Below are 15,310 nucleotides of genomic sequence, written 5' to 3'. Positions count from 1 at the left end.
AAAGCTCCCTCGTTGGCACGTATCAAGGTTTGGGGCTGTGAAGTTTTCGTAAGACGAGAGACTCACGACAAGCTCGAACCTCGTAGTGAGCGATGTATTTTCATCAGCTACCCGCATAAATCCTTTGGATATCTCTTCTATAGATTGAGTGACGACGTTGTCTTTGTTGTGAGGAGAGGTGTTTTCCGAGACCGAGAACTCATAAACCAAGGAGACAGTGGGAGGCAAATCGATCTTCAAGAGATTCAAGAATCGAGTGATGAAGGAACCTCTACCGCTGACACTCAACCTGAGGAGGAAACTCCGATTGAACCGATTGACGAGTCCTTACCTCTTAGACGTTCCGAAAGAGTTAGAGTTCAACCCCAGTTTTATGGTTTTCATATTACTACCGAAGGGTACACGTATATTAGTGATGGTACACTAATAAATCTTGATGAACCTTATAGCTATAAGGAAGCCATGGCAGGTCCAGAGTCTGCAAAATGGAAAGAGGCGATGGACAGCGAGATTCAGTCCATGTATGACAACCAAGTTTGGAATTTGGTTGACAATGTGCCCGGACGTAAGACGGTTGGGTGCAAATGGATCTTCAAGAAGAAGATCGATGTGGATGGGAATGTGCACACGTATAAAGCACGATTGGTGGCGAAGGGATTTACTCAAACTCCTGGAGTTGACTATGATGAGACCTTCTCACCAGTTTCTAAGATAAAGTTTATTAGGGTGATGCTACCATTGCCGCATTTCATGATTATGAGATATGGCAAATGGATGTCAAGACCGCTTTACTTAATGAGAAGTTGGCTGAGGATGTTTACATGGCTCAGCCAGAGGATTTTGTCGATCCGGAGCATCCCAGTAGAGTGTGCAAGCTTGAGAAGTCCATTTATGGACTTAAGAAAGCGTCTCGCAGATGGAATCTGTAACATCCGGATTCCCAGTTATTATATTTTGTTCTTTTATTTTTGGGTGTTGTGAGGAGACTCGGCGAGTTGGCGTCTAAACTCGCCGAGTATGGTCGCAAATTCGTATGCGAGTTCACAGTTGGACTCAGCGAGTTCACGAGTGGACTCGGCGAGTCCACACTGTTTAATGAAACCCTAATTTCCAAGGTTTGGGACCTATTTAAAGGCCCTTATGGCCATCATTTGCGGCCACCAACCCCCAGAGAGAAACCCTAAGAGATCTAGAGCGTTTGTGAGGAAGGAGAGGCCATTCTTGATCCTTTTGTGGGTATTTTTGCAAGAACGAAGTGACCAAGGCAAGAGGAGGCTGAAGTAGGTGCAATTTTGGTGGTTTTTGAGCTCCTAGAGATTGTATTGAGGTATTATTCTTGGACCTTCTTCAGTTTTGGTGTTGATTCTTAGTGTTAGGGTTTTCTAACCCTTTTAGAGGTTGATTAAGTGGAGTATTTGGTCCCTTCTCGAGTTTGTGTTCTGGATCTAGACCCAAAGAGGTCCATAGGCCTCAACCCTTGGAGCTTTATGAGTCATTTTGGGAGCCATGACCTTGGGATGACATTTTTGGGGCTAAATCACCATTTTGGACCATTTAGATGTTATATGAGAGTCAAGGTCCGAACTTTACATGATTATCATGCTTGGGAAGGCCAGATCTATGAATTTATGGAACAGATCTGACCTCAGGAGTTGTATAGAGTTTGTGCATGGAATGAACTCGCCGAGTCCAAAGAACAGACTTGGCGAGTAGTATGAAGGTTGCCCGTAAATCACTCAGTGAGTGGACTTGCCGAGTTGGGGAATAACTCGGTGAGTCAGGGAGAGTCAGGGGGACTGAGTCCAAGTGGAACTCGCCGAGTTGTTCTTGAGACTCGGTGAGTTGAGTCGGGGTGGCCCCACGATTCATGCCAGGTGGAACTCGTTTAGTCACGGAAGTACTCGACATGCCAAGAGAGGGTCTAAGAGAGTCAGTGGACACGTGTGGACTCGCCGAGTCGCCCTAGTGCACCCGACGAGTCGGGTCAAAGTTTGACCATTAAACTTGTTGACTTTTAGGGTTGAGTACAGTGGTATTTATGAGAGTATTTACATTATGTGATTAGGCGGAGGCTAGATCACACTTCTACCGAGTCAGATATTTACCGAGACACCGAGGTGAGTCTTCTCACTATACGTTACCTAGAGTGGTATATTGTGTGGACCAGAGGGTCTTATGTGTTATGTATGAGATTATGTGCTATGTGTTATATGTATGTTGTATGATGCTATAGACCGGACCGCAAGGTCCAACGATACAGACCGGGCCAGAGGGCCCAACGAGCTATGACCGGACTAGAGGGTCCAACGAGCTATGGGACTGGAGGGTCTCGCTGAGACACATTGACCGGAAGATCGTATTATAGCCTCAAGTGGAGTATGTGTTGTATGCGGTATTTTGGGGAACTCACTAAGCATTTATGCTTACAGTTGTTGTGTGATGTGTTTCAGGTACCAGTGATGAGCGCGGGAAGGCGCCGGCATGATTCGTACACACTTGTGGAGTTTATGTTTTAGATTTTGGGGGAAATGTTTTGTGATAGTAACATTTGATACAATATGTTTTGACTTTAATTTAAGAGTAAATGAATGTTTTAAAAATGAAAAATTATTTTGAAAATTACATTGTTACAAGTTGGTATCAGAGCCTTGGTTTGAGGGATTCGGATGCATCTTCGGGCATATCTGAAATCAAACTGAGGATTTGACGAAATCTTGATAATGAAGTAAAATTTTTGAAAAAGAGTAAAAGAGTTCTGAGAAAAATAGAGCAGAGCCGTGTGTACGATCAGCCAGCCCCCGAACGGTGAATCCCCAAACGTACCCTTACATTATGTGTTATGAGATATGTTATGTTACATTATGCATGCTAGAGTAGGCTAGGTATACATATTAGGACTAGAGTGGCCTGATTTGTGATGCCTTAGCCTAGGAGATTTCTGCTGCTGAGATGCTTTGAGAGCTAGTAGATAACGGTTAGGAGCTCATTAGAATAGAGTACTTGTAATACAAGATCCAAGGAGGAGGACTTGGAGTGAATGTTGATGCGGTGTGGTCAATAGTATTGGGCCCGTACTACTGAAGACACCGGATCAGTGGGCATTCCAAGTAAGAATCTTTTGGACAACGGAGGACAAGTAGGTTTGCGTCATCGAGTATGAGTATGATCGATCGAGTCTCTAATAATTTTGTTGTATTTCAGAGGCATCATGGTTGGGACGCGACACACACCTGAGAGCAGTGGTGTCAACAACGAGGAGATTCGTCGATTGATTCATGAGGAGGTGGCTGCTGCCATCCGGGCTGAGATTCCTGAGATGTTTGGAGACATCAAGACCACGTTGATTGAGACTTTTGATGAGCAGTATGCAACGCTGACTGAGGCTGTTGCAGCTGCAGCTACTGCTGTTGTTGCTGCTGCCAGACCTAAGGGAGGTGACTTGTTGTTGTTCCAGGAGTTCAGCAACACGAAGCCACCAGAGTTATACGGGACGCAGGACCCGATTGCCGCTATGAGGTGGATCTCTGACATCGAAGGATGTTTCTATACGTGTTCTTGTCCAGAGCACTTGAGGGCTTTGTTCGCCTTGAACCAGCTCTGCCTGGGAGCAAAGGATTGGTGGAAGTTCGTGACGGTGAACTTTACTTTAGCTAAGATTTCCGAGGTGACCTGGGAGAGGTTCACCACTATGTTCAGAGATGAGTATGTTCCCCCGGTGGAGAGGGAACGGTTGATTCAGGAGTTCTTGACCCTCAAGTAGGGTACTAATTCTATGACAACGATCACCAGGAAGTTTCAATAGAGGGCGATGTTTTTCCCTGAGTAGGTGTCTTCTGAGCAAGCTCATATGAGCCGTTATCTGGGTGTTCTAAGGAGAGATATTCGAGAGTTCGTGGCGAACTCGACATACCGGACATTTGCTGAGCTTCACGCAAATGCCCGGAAGATGGAGATTGAGTTGGAGAGTCAGGCCAGGGAGGAGGCCGAGTCACAAAGGGTGGATCAGCAACCGACTCAGTCTCAGCCAGCAGCCAAGCGGTCTAGACCCGCCGATTCGAGATTTGGGGGCACGAAGGGTCGTACTTGTGGGAAGTGCGGTAAGAGTGACGAGGGGTCATGCAGGGCTGGAGTATGCTACAAGTATGGGAAGGAGGGGCATATCGCGAGGGATTGCCCCAAGGGATTTTCGGTTTGCTTCCATTGCAATTAGACCGCCCATCGGAAGGCCGAGTGCCCTCAGCTACTTCAGGGATCAGCGCAGGGATCTGCGCCTGTTGCTAGGGCTACTGAGGTTCGGCCGGTGAAGGCCGAGGCCCCGAAGGCTCGTGGGAGAGCATTTCAGTTGACTGCGGAGGAGGTCCGCGCGGCGCCAGATGTTGTGGCTGGTATGTATTCTCTATTCATATTTTATCTGAGTTGAGTTTTAAGCTTATATGATGATATGCATAGGTACTTTTCTTGTGATTTATGTGCCTGCTTTGGTATTATTTGACTCGGGTGCGAGTCGGTCGTTTGTTTCCATAGCATTTAGTCAGCATATTAGTACCCGTCGAGAGGCGTTGGATCAGCCTCTGCGAGTTTCCATAGCTGATGAGCAAGCAATGTATGCTTCGAATGTGATTCGAGTATGTGTCCTTGAGATCTTCGGTGTGGAGTTTCCGATAGATCTGGTTCCGATCGCGATGGGGGACGTGTGTGTGATAGTGGGTATGGATTGGTTTAGCCGATATGGGGCTATGATAGACTGCGAGCGTCAATTGGTGACGATTCGAGACCCTAGTGGGGGAGTTATTACGGTGTACGGGCGAGGGTACACGTACGGGGTCAACATTTTGTTCGGCCGCCAGGGCGAGACAGAGTCTACAACAGGGTTGTAGGGGATTTGTGGCATATGTGATGGATGCGAGGGTTGATTCAGAGGGACCGGAGTCAGTGGATGAGGTCCCGATAGTGTGTGAGTTTTCGGATGTGTTTCTAGAGGATTTGTCGGGTGTGCCTCCGGAGAGGCAGATAGAGTTCGGTATTAAATTAGTTCCGGGAGTTGCGCCTATCGCCAAGGCGCCTTATCACCTTGCGCCTTCGGAGATGCAGGAGTTATCCTCGTAGCTCCAGGAGCTGCTGGGGAAGGGGTTTATCAGGCCGAGCAGTTCGCCGTGGGGGGCGCCCATTCTTTTTGACAAGAAGAAGGACGGTTCGCACCGGATGTGCATTGATTATAGTAAGTTGAATATGCTAACAGTCAAGAACCGTTATCCATTGCCGAGGATCGATGATTTGTTTGATCAGTTGCAGGGAGCATCTTGGTTCACCAAGATCGATTTGAGGTCTGGGTATCATCAGGTGAGGGTGCGGGAGGAGGACATCCAGAAGACAGCATTCCGGACTCGTTATAGGCATTACGAGTTCGTGGTGATGCCTTTCAGACTCACCAATGCACCGGCCGTGTTCATGGATCTCATGAACAAGGTGTGCAGACCGATGTTGGATCGCTCAGTGATCATGTTCTTCGACGACATATTGGTGTATTCGAGATCCAGAGAGCAGCATGAGGAGCATTTGAGGGAGATCCTCAGAGTTCTGAGATCGGAGAGGCTTTATGCCAAGTTATCCAAATGTGAGTTCTGGCTACGAGAGGTTCAGTTTTTGGGCATCTCGTGAACCAGAATGAGATATTGGTCGATCCGGCCAAGATTGAGGCGGTTATGAGGTGGGAGGTGCCGAGATCACCCACCAAGATAAGGAGTTTTCTGGGTTTGGCCGGCTATTATCGAAGATTTATTAAGGATTTCTCCAAGATCATCGTGCCACTCACCAAGTTGACCCAGAAGGGTGTTGCGTTTTCTTGGGGTCCGGAGTAGCAGACCTCGTTCGAGACACTTCGCCAGAAATTATGCGAAGCCCCAGTGTTAGCCCTTCCGGAAGGGATGGAAGATTTTGTGGTATATTGTGATGCATCGATATCCGGATTGGGAGCGGTGCTTATGCAGAGGGGGCATGTGATAGCATATGCATTGAGGCAGCTTAAGCCTCATAAGTCGAGATATCCCACTCATGATTTTGGAGCTGGGAGCGGTAGTGTTCGCTCTCAAGATCTGGCGACATTATCTGTATGGGGTTCGGTGTACGATATACACGGACCACAAGAGCTTGAAGTATCCGATGGATCAGCCCAACCTGAATATGCGCCAGAGGAGGTGGTTGGACGTCGTCAAGGATTATGATTGTGAGATCCTGTACTACCTGGGCAAGGCTAATGTTGTTGCCGATGCACTAAGCCGTAGGGTGGAGAGCGCCCCAATGCGAGATGTTTGTTTGAGATTGACAGTGATGACCCCGGTGTTGGATGCTATTCATGGGGCCCAAGCTGAAGCTGTGAAGCCAGAAAACCAGCAGAGAGAGCGAGTTGTCGGGTTGGTATCGGAATTAGTTACCGATAGCCGGGGGCTTATGACTTTTCAGGGTCGGATTTGGGTACCGTCTGTGGGCGGCACGCGTACCATTTTGATGGATGAGGCTCATCGATCGAAATTCTCGATCCATCCTAGGGCCACTAAGATGTATTTGGACCTGAAGAGGGAGTATTGGTGGCACTGTATGAAGAGGGATGCCTCATGGTTTGTAGAGAGATGCTTGACCTGTCGCAGGGTTAAGGCCAAGCACCAGTGTCTATATGGTAAGCTGTAGCCGTTAGAGATCCTCGAGTGGAACTGGGAGCAAATTACCATGGACTTCATCACCAAATTGACGAGGACCGCGAGGGGTGTCGATGCAATTTGGGTGATTGTGGACAGGTTGACGAAGAGTACTCACTTCCTGGCCATCAGTGAGAGCTTTTCCGCGGAGAAGTTGGCGGAGATGTATGTGAGAGAGGTGGTATCGCGGCATGGAGTGCCGATCTCGATTGTCTCAAATCGAGATGTACGTTTCACTTCCAGATTCTGGAAGAAGTTTCATGAGGAATTGGGTACGAAACTGCATTTTAGTACCGCATACCACCAACCGACTAACGGGCAATGTGACCGGACGATTCAGACACTTGAAGACATGCTCCGAGCATGCGTGTTGGATTTCAGTGGGAGTTGGGACACGTATTTGCCCTTGGCGGAGTTTTCTTACATCAACAGCCATCATTCGAGCATTGGCATGCCGCCCTTTGAGCTGTTGTATGGGAGGAGGTGTCGGACCCCTATTTGCTAGGGAGAGGTAGGGCAGCGTGTGATGGGTAGTACCGAGATTGTGCTTCCGACGACAGCGCAGATCCAGCAGGTCAGACATAGGTTCTTTACCGCTCAAAGTCGTCAGAAGAGTTATGCGGACAGACGCCGGTCCGAACTCGAGTTTCAGGTCGGCGACTTCGTGCTCCAGAAGTTCTCTCCTTGGAAAGGAGTTATCCGATTAAGGAAGAGGGGCAAGTTGGGGCCTCGATATATTGGACCTTTCAGGGTGATCGCGAGGGTACGCAGGGTAGCCTATCGTTTGGAGTTGCCAGCAGAGTTGGGTCAGATTCATGACACTTTCCACATGTCGCAGCTGCGAAAGTGTATAGCTGACGAGTCGGCAGTGGTGCCACTAAAAGATATTTAGGTAGATGCGAGCCTGAATTATGCTGAGAGGCCGGTGGTGATTAGGGATCGGAAGATCAAGGTTTTAAGGAACATGTCACACCCCCGAACCAAGGATGGCGGAAACGTCCAGGGGTGGAGGACTTCATGTGTAGTATCATAACAACAATGGTAATAGTGATGAAAGTAAACGCAACCAACATATATATAATTGAAAGAGTTACATCATTGTATGAATTACATGTTTCAAAATCAATTACAATATGTTGACAAAATATGATAAGTTTGACGCCTCAACGTCCCATCCTCAAAAGTACTTTGTTACCTGTTTAGCGATTTCCTGAGAATACAAGTAGTTTAAAAAAAATGTCAACACAATGGTTGGTGAATTCATAAGTTTTTGTATATAATTATGAAAAAGCTCGTCATGTAATTGTATAGTTGTTCCAGAAAAATCCGATATTTTCCTTAAAATGAATAATGTAGTCTTGTATCCAAAGACTGAAATATATGAGTAATCTTTCTTATTTACAGAAAATAATGTGTGTTTATTTCAATACAAACGCGTATGATATCAGTGAAACTCTCGTATATTCTTAAGTTTGTTAATACTCTCTGTGAGCTATTATAACCATACTATGACCTAGGTGGCCTAAATACGACGTTCTTCGGGCGTCGTAGAACTGAAATGACACTTGTCACCACAGACCTGCCGGTCTAGCTGTTGCGAGCAGCTCTGGTGTGGGTTGTCAATCCCAATATAGATCTATATACAACTATCACGCTCTCCTTCCAGGAGACTCTGGTTACAATACAGGACTTATGATTTATGTGAAGAGGATGTCTCACAAAGTTATTAACGAATTTACACTTAATCATAATGAAAGTTTCCTTTTTGTAATGTATGCATTTTGAAATCCATCGTAAACTATACCTATTATAGTTTGGCAAAACGAAGGTAGTAACAGTAAAGTACGTAATTTTTACTTAACATAGTTTATTTAACGTTTGTGTGTAATGGGTATACTTCAATAATAACGCTTTGTGTAATCTATGCTTTGTCTAGTAAAAATCCATTGTCTAGATACTAACACAAGAATGTCATATATTGCAAATATACATGAACACGTAATAATATACACCTTGCTCAACATGTTACAAGGTGTTATGAAAATTATATGATGTTAACTAAATTAGACCTTCCTGCACTGTTTTAGAAAAGCCATAGAAAAATCATACAAAGTCGAAAACTAAATCCGTAAATTCTGAGAGTTCCCAAAATGTGTCTAGTTTACTCATAATTTTTATCATGATTTTTAATGACCTCCAACTTGGGTGAAAAAGTCCATAATCACAGACTGGTCCGGATTGGTGCTTTGAATGATAGGCAGTTTTGTAAAAATCACCATAAATTGTAGAAAAATCGTATGGAGATGTGCAAGTAGTCATTTTAAAGCTAAGAAGTGGAACTATATGCACCTAAAACAGTTTTGAAAACAAAAATTCTTAAGATGTCCAAAACAATCCGTGAATGGAGTTGAACTTTTCTGATGAAAGCTGTTAGAAAAATGTAGTAATGTTCTTAATGTTTTAACTTGTATCCCCCCCCCCCCCCCTAAAAACTTGAGAAAACATGAAAATGTAGGGGTATGAACTCACCTTAAGTGTTTTCAGTAGATGATTGATGAAGAATGGAGGTGCTTAACTCAAGGACACTTGGAATGTCTTGAAGATTTCGAGAATCTAGCATGATAGTTATGGAGTTTGTATGAGCTATCAATGATTTGAGTAGAACGAAGTGTGAGAATCACAAGGAGGGTGGATTACACTTACCAAGAGTGGAAGAACACTTGATGATTAGCCTTGAAATCGTGAGTGAGAGAGAGAAGTTGGAGAGAAAGAGTTGGAGTTCAATCTTGGTGAAATTTGAGAGTGTTTGAAGAGAATGAGGAGAGAGGGTGTATGATCAGCCCTTAGATTGTGGGGGTGACTTGTGAATGAGAGTAAAAGGTACAAGGTATGGTGGGGAGGAGTGTGGGTTGTCATTGAGTGGGTGTGGGGGTTGCTTGCGTCATAACTAAGGTAAGGTCAACACTCTTCTTTTTGTACTTTAACAACTCCTTTTTAAATAAGATTTTATCCTTAAAATGTGATTAAATCATTAATTTAGGGGTCTTATAATTAAAAATAAAGTTTTGGGTGAAAATCCTATGTTAAAATAATTAAAAATGGGTTTAAAACGCAAAAATACGCAAAAACGGGTGAAAAATGAACTTTCCCAGCGAGACTCCTCGGATCTCGGCCGAGGCTCGGTCTCTGGGCCGAAGTTCGGTCAGGTGATGCAGGGTTCGGACGCGAGTGGCTGAATCAGAAGGCGGGACGCGAAGCGATGGCTCGGTCCGATGAGAAGCTATCCGAAGCGAAGGCGAGGGTTCGGTCCGAAGTGAGGCCAGAACCGAAGGAACTGTTGTGAACAGTAATGAACAGTACTTTCGGTTCGGACCTTCCTTCTATGCGCGGTTCGGCTCGGATGAACAGTGGCTTCGGTTCGGTTCATGGGTCAGCAGCTTCGGTTTGGCTCATGAACAGTACTCTCGGTTTGGTTGGTGAATAGTAATTTCGGTTCGGTTGATGAATAGTACTTTCGGTTCGGAGGGTTCGTTTCCTTGAGTCCGTTTTTCGCGTAGACTTCCGTTTTTGGGCTATTTTTCGCCAAATTCGAGGGTCGGAATGCCCCGAGTGATTATAGAAAGTTGGGAGAGATTTCGAGAGAGATTCCTCGTTCTCAGAGAGATTTGGGAGAGATTTCACATACTTAGAGAGATTTGGGAGAGATTTCACATACGAAGAGATATTTGAGAGAGATTTCACATGCTTAGAGAGATTTGGGAGAGATTTGACATACATGGAGAGATTTCACATACGAAGAGATATTTGAGAGAGATTTCACATGCTTAGAGAGATTTGGGAGAGATTTGACATACTTGGAGAGATTTCACATACGAAGAGATATTTGAGAGAGATTTCACATGCTTAGAGAGATTTGGGAGAGATTTGACATACTTGGAGAGATTTCACATACGAAGAGATATTTGAGAGAGATTTCACATGCTTAGAGAGATTTGGGAGAGATTTGACATACTTGGAGAGATTTCACATACGAAGAGATATTTGAGAGAGATTTCACATGCTTAGAGAGATTTGGGAGAGATTTGACATACTTGGAGAGATTTCACATACAAAGAGATATTTGAGAGAGATTTCACATGCTTAGAGAGATTTGGGAGAGATTTGACATACTTGGAGAGATTTCACATACGAAGAGATATTTGAGAGAGATTTCACATGCTTAGAGAGATTTGGGAGAGATTTGACATACTTGGAGAGATTTCACATACGAAGAGATATTTGAGAGAGATTTCACATGCTTAGAGAGATTTGGAGAGATTTGACATACTTGGAGAGATTTCACATACGAAGAGATATTTGAGAGAGATTTCACATGCTTAGAGAGATTTGGGAGAGATTTGACATACTTGGAGAGATTTGGGAGAGATTTCACATAAGGAGAGATAGAGTGAAAACGATTGAGAGCGTTTTCGTGTGTGATGAATGAAAGTGTCCGGCTTCGCAATGCAAGGTCCTTGGACCCCGTTGTGCCATGTTTTAGGATCTTACACACTCCCTATGAGTATGCAACATTGTTTTATTGTTTTTGTTCATTGTTTAGCACTAAGGTTACAGAAATTTAAACACACGAACTTTCCAAGCGATGTTTTCTCATTAAAATAGTGAGTTATACAGTATTACACAATATAAACCCTATTATACAAGGTTTTAAATTGAGTTGACCGGTTTGACTCGTTGACCTTGTCTGATTTAGACTTGACCCGAATTTGACTATTGTCACATCATCCCCCCGTTAGAGGGAATTTCGTCCCGAAATTTACGCTTTGGCCAGGGCTTTAAGGGTTTAGGAAAAGGTGCGGGTACTTTTGTTTCATTTGGTCTTCGCGCTCCCAGGTGAACTCAGGTCCTCGTTTAGCGTTCCATCGAACCTTCACGATGGGAATACGACTTTGTTTCGTTCTTTTGACCTCCCGATCCATAATCTCTACTGGCTCCTCCACGAAGTGGAGATTTTCGTCAACTTCGATCTCATCGAGAGGTATTACAAGTGTCTCGTCGGACAGACATTTCTTCAGGTTCGATACGTGAAAGGTGGGATGTACCTTATCGAGTTCTTGAGGTAATCGAAGTTTGTAAGCCACAGGACCAATCCTGGCGAGGATTTCGAACGGTCCAATGTACCTCGGGTTTAGTTTCCCACGTTTGCCGAAATGTATCATTCCTTTCCAAGGGGAAACTTTTAGTAACACACGATCGCCAACCTGGAATTCCAAAGGTTTGTGTCGCTTATCCGCGTAGCTCTTTTGTCGATCTCGGGAGGCCTTCAGCCTTTCTCGAATTTGAACAATCTTTTCTTTGGTCTCCCTTATGATTTCAGGACTAGTGAGGGTGCTATTCGGAATTTGCTCCCTAGCTAACTGAGTATCCCCCACTTCAGCCCAACATAGGGGTGATCTGCACTTGCGACCGTAAAGAGCTTCGAATGGAGCGACTTTAATGCTGGTGTGATAGCTGTTATTGTATGAGAATTCAATCAGCGGCAAATGGGTATCCCACGCTTTACCAAAGTCTATCACACATGCTCTCAACATGTCTTCTAAGGTCTGTATAGTGCGCTCGCTCTGCCCGTCGGTTTGTGGGTGGTAGGTCGTACTCATGTCTAGCCTAGTACCCAAGGATTTCTGCAGGGACTGCCAAAATCTCGAAGTGAACCTACTATCTCGGTCTGAGATGATAGATATTGGTACACCATGCAGTCGCACAATCTCCTTGAGGTATATTCTGGTTAATTTCTCCATCTTGTCGGTTTCCTTTATTGGTAGGAAGTGCGCAGACTTGGTCAATCTGTCTACGATTACCCATATAGTGTCAAACCCGCTCAAAGTCTTAGGCAGCTTGGTTATGAAGTCCATGGTTATCCGCTCCCACTTCCATTCCGGTATATCAGGTTGTTGTAGTAGTCCTGAGGGTTTCTGGTATTCCACCTTGACCTTGGCGCAAGTCAGGCACTTGCCCACATATGTAGCAATCTCGGCTTTCATATTCGGCCACCAGTATAACTTTTTGAGGTCTAGGTACATCTTGTCTGACCCTGGATGGATGGAGTATCGAGTCTTGTGTGCTTCATTCATGACCACGTCTCGGATCCCACCGAACTTCGGTGTCCAGATCCGGTTACTGAGATAGCGGGTTCCGTCATCCTTGACTTCTAAGTTCTTATCCATTCCCCTTAATGCCTCACCTGCCACATTCTCTGGTTTCAAGGCTTCTAGTTGAGCTTCCCGGATTTGTGTGGCCAGGTGGGAATGGATGGTCATGGTTAAGGATCTTACTCGGCGGCCCGAATATTCCTTCCTGCTTAGGGCATCAGCCACTACATTGGCCTTGCCCGGGTGGTAGCGAATTTCGCACTCGTAATCGTTTAGCAGTTCAACCCATTTTCGTTGCCGCATGTTGAGCTCTTTCTGATTGAGGATATGCTGAAGACTTTTGTGATCGGTGAAGATGGTACATTTTGTGCCGTAGAGGTAGTGCCTCCAGATCTTTAAAGCGAACACCACCGCTCCCAATTCAAGGTCATGGGTAGTGTAATTAACTTCGTGTGTTTTAAGCTGTCTTGACGCGTAGGCGATGACTTTTCCTCTCTGCATGAGCACGCATCCGAGGCCTTGATTTGAAGCATCACAATATACTACGAAGTCGTCAGTTCCTTCTGGAAGAGACAAAACTGGTGCGCTGCATAGGGCTTGTTTTAATGTCTGGAAAGCGGTTTCTTGTTTATCTCCCCACTTGAATACCACACCTTTTTGAGTCGGGGCGGTGAGTGGTTTGGCGATCTTCGAGAAGTTTTGTATGAATCTTCGGTAGTAGCCGGCGAGCCCTAAAAATTGTCGAATTTCCGTCGGGGTTGTAGGTGCTGACCAGTTTTTGATAGCTTTGATTTTAGCGGGATCCACGTGTATCCCTTTCTCGCTAACCACATGGCCAAGAAAATTCACTTCTCTAATCCAGAATTCGCATTTAGAGAATTTGGCGTAAAGCTTCTCAGCCCTCAGTGTTTCCAAGATTAGCCGGAGATGTTGACGCTGCTCTTCCTCGCTTCGGGAGTAGATTAAAATATCGTCGATGAACACAATCACGAATTTGTCTAAGTAGGGTCGACACACTCGATTCATCAGGTCCATAAATACTGCCGGTGCATTCGTTAATCCGAAGGGCATTACCACAAACTCATAGTGCCCGTAGCGAGTTCTGAACGCAGTCTTGGGAATATCCTCTTCTTGTACTCGCAGTTGATGATAACCCGACCGCAGGTCGATTTTTGAAAAGTAGCTTGCTCCTTGGAGTTGGTCAAAGAGGTCATCGATTCGGGGTAAGGGATATCGGTTCTTGATAGTGAGTTTGTTTAGCTCCCGGTAGTCTATGCACATGCGAAAAGATCCGTCCTTCTTCTTTACGAACAGGACCGGCGCTCCCCAGGGTGAGAAGCTTGGCCTGATAAATCCTTTGCTTAACAGTTCATTTAACTGGCTGGAAAGTTCTTGCATTTCTGCCGGTGCTAAACGGTATGGAGCCTTGGCGACGGGGGTAGCTCCTGGGATTAAGTCGATCCGGAATTCGACTTGTCGTGCGAAGGGTACACCTGGAAGATCTTCGGGGAATACATCGGGATAGTTGCACACCTCGGGAATGTCGTTGACATCCTTCACCTCTCGTTTCGTATCTACTACGTGGGCTAGAAATGCGTGGTACTCCTTTCGGAGGTACTTTTGGGCCTTGACGCAAGAGATGACTTGCAAATTTGAACTGGGTTTGTCGCCATAGATGAAGAGGGTTTCGTCATTCGGCAGATTAAGGTGAACGGCCCTTTCGTAACATAGAATGTCGGCACGATGTGAACTTAACCAATCCATACCGATGATTATGTCAAAGCATTTTATTGTGACCGGCATCAGGTCTACTTTAAACGAATGGTTGTCTAGAGTGAGGGTACACCCTGAGTATATATCATTAGCGTGCTCTTCTTTCCCATTAGCCATTTCTACTACGTATGTATCTTTTAATGAATGAGGGGTTTGTTTTAGTAATTGTTTGAATTCATGGCTCACAAAACTCCTCTCTGCTCCACTATCAAATAGTACGCATGCATATGTGTTATTGAGGAGAAACGTACCAGAAACCACCGAGGGATCCTTGACTGCTTCTCCGTGTCCCATCGTCAGGACTCTCCCTGCACCACCAACATTAGGAGCTTGTGCCTTGGGGCAGTCTCTCCTGAAGTGTCCTGCTTCACCGCATTCATAGCAGGTTTGGCTTGCCCCCGCATTGGCAACTTGGTTGTTTGATCGTACTGGCGCTTTACAGAAATGAGCGGTATGCCCTTTCTTGTTGCAGTTTCTGCAGTGCATTTCCCGACAAGCACCGGTATGGTGGAAGTTGCACTTGGGGAGATTTCCAGCATATGGCCTTGGCGGCGCTGGAGCAGAAGCAGTAGTGGCTACACGGACAGCAACTGTCTGTCGCTTCTTTGCGGGGTCCTGCACCGGTTGTTTCTTTTTAACGTTCCAGAACTTCCTCTTGTTGCTTCCTCCTTTCGTTTGGTTGGTGGTGGCTACCAT

The 15,310-nt window shown here is 45.5% G+C and overlaps 1 pseudogene; it reads right to left on the bottom strand.

Moving 5' to 3' along the window:
* Positions 1-15,310, bottom strand: part of LOC145076487 (putative sphingolipid transporter spinster homolog 2) — a 101,924-nt pseudogene extending 86,614 nt beyond the window's left edge.

This window comes from Lactuca serriola, chromosome 9 (genome assembly GCF_051521515.1).
Source record: "Lactuca serriola cultivar US96UC23 chromosome 9, Lser_US96UC23_V15, whole genome shotgun sequence".
NCBI lineage: Eukaryota > Viridiplantae > Streptophyta > Magnoliopsida > Asterales > Asteraceae > Lactuca > Lactuca serriola.
This window is presented reverse-complemented; position numbering and strand designations above follow the sequence as displayed.